Source organism: Kogia breviceps, chromosome 20 (assembly GCF_026419965.1).
Source record: "Kogia breviceps isolate mKogBre1 chromosome 20, mKogBre1 haplotype 1, whole genome shotgun sequence".
Lineage (NCBI taxonomy): Eukaryota > Metazoa > Chordata > Mammalia > Artiodactyla > Physeteridae > Kogia > Kogia breviceps.
Genome location: NC_081329.1, coordinates 9547707 through 9554404, shown reverse-complemented (window position 1 = coordinate 9554404; position 6698 = coordinate 9547707). Strand labels below are relative to the sequence as shown.

The window sequence follows — 6698 nt, the reverse complement described above, 5'->3', positions numbered from 1 at the left end:
CTTTCTCTATCCATTGCCTTGCTTTACTTTCAGAAAGGAATAGCTGTATTAATGGATACAGATCTGCAAACTCAGACTCATAGGTTTGGATGGTTAACTCGTATTCCTTTGCATATCCCAATGGATCCTGACTAGGATCAGGAAACCCCTTAGCTAAAAAGCCCTAAGTTGGGCTTACCTGGTGGTGCAGTGGTTGAGAGTCTGCCTGCCGATGCAGGGGACACGGGTTCGTGCCCCGGTCCAGGAAGATCCCACATGCCGCGGGGCAGCTAGGCCCGTGAGCCATGGCCGCTGAGCCTGCGCGTCTGGAGCCTGTGCTCCGCGATGAGAGAGGCCACAACAGTGAGAGGCCTGTGTACCAAGGGGGAAAAAAAAAAAAGTGAAAAAATTATAAAATACTTTAAAAACAAATAGCAGGGCTTCCCTGGTGGTGCAGTGGTTGACAGTCGGCCTGCCGATGCAGGGGACACTGGTTCGTGCCCCGGTCTGGGAGGATCCCACGTGCCGCGGAGCGGCTGGGCCCGCGCGTCCAGAGCCTGTGCTCCGCAGCAGGAGAGGCCACAACAGTGAGAGGCCCGCGTACCACAAAAAAAAGGAGAAAAAAAAAAAGCCCTAAGTTTTGCTCAAGTCCAGGGTGTGTATGTAAGCACAGAGGCCAGTTCACCTCTTCCTGTGAAAGGTTTCTCCTTAAAGAGGAATAGAAATACTTCTGATTTAATGTCCTCCTTCCCTGGGGGGAGAGGAAGCAGCAAGGGGCAGAGGTGATGGAAGAGAGGAGGGAACAGCATCTGGGTCGGGCTTCAGGTAAAAAAGGAAAGGAGGGGAGGAGAGGGAGGGGCAGGGTTAACACTAGCAGCTTTCAGAAAGGTTGATAAGGTCAGTTTTGGCTGATTTCCTGCCGAAGCTTGCCATTTCCTCTTTTAGAAGCTTCTAAATATCCATAAGCATTCCATCCCGTCTGTCTGATCTTATTTACTGACCGCTTTCGCTAGCTGCATACACAAGAAAATTCTGGAATGTCAGAAGAACCCAAATATGGCCATTTTAGGTTGTGATCTCCTTTAGTGTGGTTTCTCCAATCCATTAAGTATGTGCAGATATAAATTCCATACATATTGTACATGAACCTGGCCTGGGTGTTAGTTAGTTGGAGGCTAGCAATCTGTCCTTCCTTTTTGTTTTGAAAGCTTTGTTGAGATAAGCATCATTAGTGATGATCCTGTGGTGGGCCAGTGTACTGGCTGTGAGCTTGATTCCTCGGGATTTTAGCCTAGAGCCACTGCAGTGCTCTTGCAGGTCCTATACCTTCTGTAGCCTAAGACCTCAGTGGGTGCCTGCAGCACTGAGTGACCGGCTCCTGTGTGTGTCCCCAGCTGAGATGAGTGGGGTTCCCTCTACAGACGGCAACCCAGTATGAGGACTTACCTCCACCACTCCCACCAGTTTCCCAGCCGCCCAAGCCAGCCAGTGCTGTCGGGAAGGGGATGGCTCGTAAGGGCTTTCAGCTTCGAAGAAGGGACGTCTTCATTTTTATTCCCATAATCTCTGTTAAAGTAGCCAAATAAAGGAAAAATGACGTCAGTCTCCCACCTAATTTCCCAGTCCAACCAAACTCAGTGTCTTTCAACTGAGTAAAATCGTCCTAATATCTCTCAACTGGGATAACCCAGGTACTTCTTCTTGAAATTAAATTCAAGGAAAACTTCCTCACTCCAGTGAGGGATTTATCCACCACCAAATACAATAGGATCAGCCAGTAACAGGAGCTCTGAGGCCAGGAGGGCTGGCCAGTCCCCCAGTCCCTGCAGGGCTCAGGCAGCGGAGAAGCCTGCTCCGAGTCCCCTTCGGGTCACCAAAGCTGCTCACTGAAGGAAATCATACAGCCCAAAAGCTGCAAGTTAAAGTTTTAGGCCCAGGAGACAGCCTCTCAGGAGGTAAGGGAGGTGCCAAGATGCATTAGAGTTTTTGCTGGAAGCCAAGAGTTCAGTCAAAGATTACTGCTTATCATACGCACCAAAGCCCCAGACAGTTCAAGTAAATAATTTTAGTGCTTTTGTATGTATGGGAAGATGAAGAATCTGGCCTCACTGAAATTGTTCTTTAGATGTGCACTTAAACCATCTAGGGCTGAATGTTTCCTGAATCCCCACAGGGCACGCCGTCAGGGCAGCTGCAGCGGCTGATGGCTTGATCGTGCCGCCCAGTATTCTTTGTTTACTGGAATGGCAGGTGACACTCCTTGTCCACACTACTGCTTCGTTATCAATGCGTGAACCATTATACCTGTAAATAAAAATGAATGTTCATTGTTTTTGATGTCTAGTGTTAGTAATATATGGAACGTCCACAGTGTTTTGTATAATATGGACATACAGATGACTCATCTTGTAAACGTACATCATTGATAAATGCAGTACTGTAAGTATCCTCTTCCTTATGGTGTTAACGTCGTCTCTAGCTTACTTTTCTGTAAGAATGCAGTGTGTACACACAACATAGAAAATATGATAATTGACTACGTAATTGGTGAGGCTTCTGGTCAATAGTAGGCTATTAGGAGTTGAGTTTGGGGGAATCAAAAGTTACACGCAGGAGAGAGAGAGAGAGAGAGTTCCCAAGATGGCAGAGAGGAGGCCCTGAGCTCGCCTGCTCTCACGGGCAAACCAGAATTACAGTGTGACACGAAGACTCTTGTTGACAAAGACTCGAACCTACCAGAAAAGATCTGCAAGTGATAAAGAAGGAACCACGAGCTGGGTAGGAGGGGCCGAGTCACAGCACTGTCGAGACCCCCAGAGGAGGGAGGACAAGGTGGCAGCGGAGGGCGTGGAGCTCACTCCCTTCCTACAGACGTCAAATGCACCTACATGTGGAGCAGTTCTCAGGGGAACTACGTGGAAAATGGCAGAGCTGCTGTACAACCAAGGCTGCAGAAAGATACGTAACCAGCGAGGACAGGAAGAAAAGCATTGGTTTGGGACCCCCGCCCCCGGGAGGGTACTAAGATGAGGGAGATTGTGCAGGTGGACACCTGCCCTTGGGAGTGAGCCAGTCAAGCCAGACTGGGCATCCCAGGCCTGGGGCCCTGCATAGTGGAGACAAGCCTCCCTTGGCTGGTTGGAGAACTGCTGTGACAGGTATAAAGGCTGGAGAAGCCTAGGCTCCGTTCATGAGGAGTGCATAGGTGCTGGCTCACCACTGGACAGGCTGGAGACGGGTCTGACCTAGTGGCTCCCAGCCTGCCAGGCTCCCCAGTACGAGTGAGGAGACACGCCATGCACTCCATGCCACACCTCAGCAGTGTTTCTAGGGCAGCCAGGTCCTGGGAGGAGACTCAATCGAGTCTCCACAGGGGTGGCCTAGGGGCCCAGGGTGAGGGCCAGATGGGGTGGTGGCAGCCACTGTCAGTGCACCACGCAGGCAGCCCAGACCCTCTAACAACAGTGGGGCTGCTGGAACCCCTGTCGCACACCACGATCCCCCACTCCCAGCTGAACTAAACTGCTCACCCACACACTCCATGCCACAGCCTTGCACTAGGTCTCAGACAGCCACAACAGGGGAAAGACACGACACTGGGCTGCATCCAAGCAGAGGGGTAGACACCAGCACAGACCTACCTCTGTGAGCACACGAGCCCCACTTGCTTCAGCAATCCTCTCCTTCAGAGCAAAGGCCCCAATGCAGAAAGAAGGGAAAACACACTTCAAGGAACAGAGCCAGCTCAAGACTGACCCTCAGGACTTCCACTCCAGCTTGGGAGCAGACACTCTCCCCCCAAGCCCTGACAGGGTGGGGATGGCCACTGAGCAGAGAAGCCCTGCCCACACCCTGCACAGGTTCCAGCTCCTGCAAACCAACTGCACACCCTGGGGAAAGATATGGCTGGTATCCACATCAAATCCAGTCCTCTCACCAAAGGCACTGGACACACAGTCTGTATGGAGATGGTCCCACATAAGAATACCCCTTCAAGATCACAGCAGGTAACTGTTTCACCTAAACTCATAGACAGAAATTTAAGAAAAATGACAACACAGGGGAACTACTCTCAACTGAAAGAGAGCAAAGCCCTGAAAAAATAATGAAACAAAGGTAATGAGTCTACCAGACGATGAATTAAAAATGCTAACTGAATTAAGAATTGATCTAACTAAGCACAGATTTTTTTTTTTTTTTTTTTTTGCGGTATGCAGGCCTCTCACTGTTGTGGCCTCTCCCGTTGCGGAGCACAGGCTCCGGACGCGCAGGCCTAGCGGCCATGGCTCACGGGCTTAGTTGCTCCGCAGCATGTGGGATCTTCCCGGACCAGGGCACGAACCCGTGTCTCCTGCATCGGCAGGCGGATTCTCAACCACTGCGCCACCAGGGAAGCCCAGCACAGATTATTTTAACAAGGAACTAGAAGCTATAAAGACAGCCTAATCAAAAATAGATAATTTAGAAACACAGGGAATTAAATCTGAGATTAAAAAGCACTCTAGAAGCAATGAATAGCAGACTAAATGACACAGAACAACACATAAGTGAGCTGAGAGATAGAAATCACCCAATCAGAACAGCAGACAGAAAGACACATGAAAAAAAGAAAGCAACACACAGGATCTATGGGATAATATAAAATTATGTCAGCATTTCCACAATAGGGATTCTCCACAAGGAGAAGGAAGGGGATCAAATGTATTTTTAAGAAATTATGGCTGAAAACTTCCCAAACCTAAAAAAGGAAACAGATACCCAAGTACAGGAAGCATAGAGGGTCCCAAACAACATGAACACAAAGAGACTCACACTGAGACATACCATGATTAAAACAGCAAGAGTTATAGAGTATTCTAAAGGCAACAACAGGAAAACAAAGAGTTATATACAAGGGAATCCCCATAACCCTATCAGCTGATTCCTCAGCGGAAAGTTTGCAGGCCTAAAGGGGGCAGCATATATACAAAACCTGCCACCTCGGATACTGCACCCAGCAAGATCATCATATGAGACGGAAGGATAGATAAAGAATTTCTCAGGCAGTCAAAAAACAAAAGAATTCAGCAGTACTAAAACTATTCTAGAAGTGTTGAAGGGTCTTTTTGAAACGGAGAAGTAGCCGGAATCTGTAGGAAAGGGAAAAAAGCCCAATAAGAAAGGCAAATATATACTAAGGATTTAAGATCACTTAAACCAGTATGTAGACTGAAACACAAAACAAGATGTAAAAGCAATTATAACTACAACTAACAGTAAAGGGAAGAACATGAAGCTGTAAACTGTAACATCAAATACACGCAGTGTGCGAGGGGAGTAAGAAAAATCTTTTAGAACATGTCTGAACTTAAGTGACTATCAGTTTAAAGCAAGTACATATAATTATGGGTCAACATATGAGCCCCATAGTAACCACAAATTAAAAACCAACAAGAGATACACAAAAACCAAAAGAAAGGAAACCAAGCATACTACCGAAGAAAAATCAAACCACAACATGAGAAACAAGCAAACAGAGAAGAAGTACAAAAACTGGGAAACAAAAAATAAAAATGGCAATAGGTATGTACTTATCATTAATTACTTTAAATGTCAGTGGTCTAAATGCTCCAACGAGCAGACACAGGGTGGGTTTTTCAAAGCGTACATTTTTCTCTGAGTTGGAACTCCTCCACAACTGACTCCCTAAGGGGCTGATGAGCTGCCCAGGCCTGGGAGGAAAGGATCCAGACCTTCCAAACCGTGAGCTCTGTGTTGGCCAAAAATGTTAAAAGTTTTGATTTCCTCTCCTACAAGTGTGAGGAAATAAATCAGTTTCTGGGCTGGAGAAAACTTTAGATAAACTAGAGGCAAGAAGGGGATAAAGCTCTCCAGCCTCTTCTTCAACTTGGTTGCTGCTGCTGCAACCCCTCCTAGCATTCCCACCAAAATCACAACTGCTGAACAAGCACTGACAAAAAAAAATGGAACCGAGACTGGTTCAAGATAGCAGAGTACAAGGACATTCTGCACCAGAATCACAACTAACTGCTGAACAATCATCTACAGGGAGACACGAACTCACCAAAAAAGACACCCCACATGCAAAGACAAAGGAGAAGCCACAATGAGACCGTAGGAGGGGCGCAATCGCAATAAAATCAAATCCCATAACTGCTGGGTGGGTGACTCACAAACTGGAGAACACTTACACCACAGAAGTCCATCCACTGGAGTGAAGGTTCTGAGCCCCATGCCAGGCTTCCCAACCTGGGGGTCCGGCAATGGGAGGAGGAATTCCTAGAGAATCAGACTTTGAAGGCTAGCGGGATTTGATTGCAGGGCTTCAACAGGACAGGGGGAAACAGAGACTCCACTCTTGGAGGGCACACACAAAGTAGTGTGCACATCGGGACCCAGGGGAAGGAGCAGTGACCCCAGGGGAGCCTGAAGCAGACCTACCTGCTAGTGTTGGAGGGTCTCCTGCAGAGGCGGGGGGGCGGGGGGGGACGAAGGTGGCTGTGTCTTACCCTGAGGACAAGGACACTGGCAAGAGAAATTCTGGGAAGTACTACTTGGCATGAGCCCTCCCAGCATCTGACATTAGCCCCACCAAAGAGCCCAGGTAGGCTCCAGTGTTGGGTCGCCTCAGGGCAAACAACCAACAGGGAAGAACCCCAGCCCCACCCATCAGCAGAAAAGAGGATTAAAGTTTTACTGAGCTCTGCCCACCAGAGCAA

The 6698-nt window shown here is 48.3% G+C and overlaps 1 long non-coding RNA gene across 1 annotated transcript in view; it reads right to left on the bottom strand.

Annotated features, from left to right (window-relative positions):
• Nucleotides 1–1454: 1454 nt before the first annotated feature.
• LOC136793334 (uncharacterized) overlaps nucleotides 1455–6698 on the bottom strand; it is a 30641-nt gene continuing 25397 nt past the window's right edge. Inside the window, exon 3 of the long non-coding RNA XR_010838520.1 lies at nucleotides 1455–1545. This is a non-coding gene — a long non-coding RNA (uncharacterized lncRNA). The remainder of the gene's footprint in view (nucleotides 1546–6698) is intronic.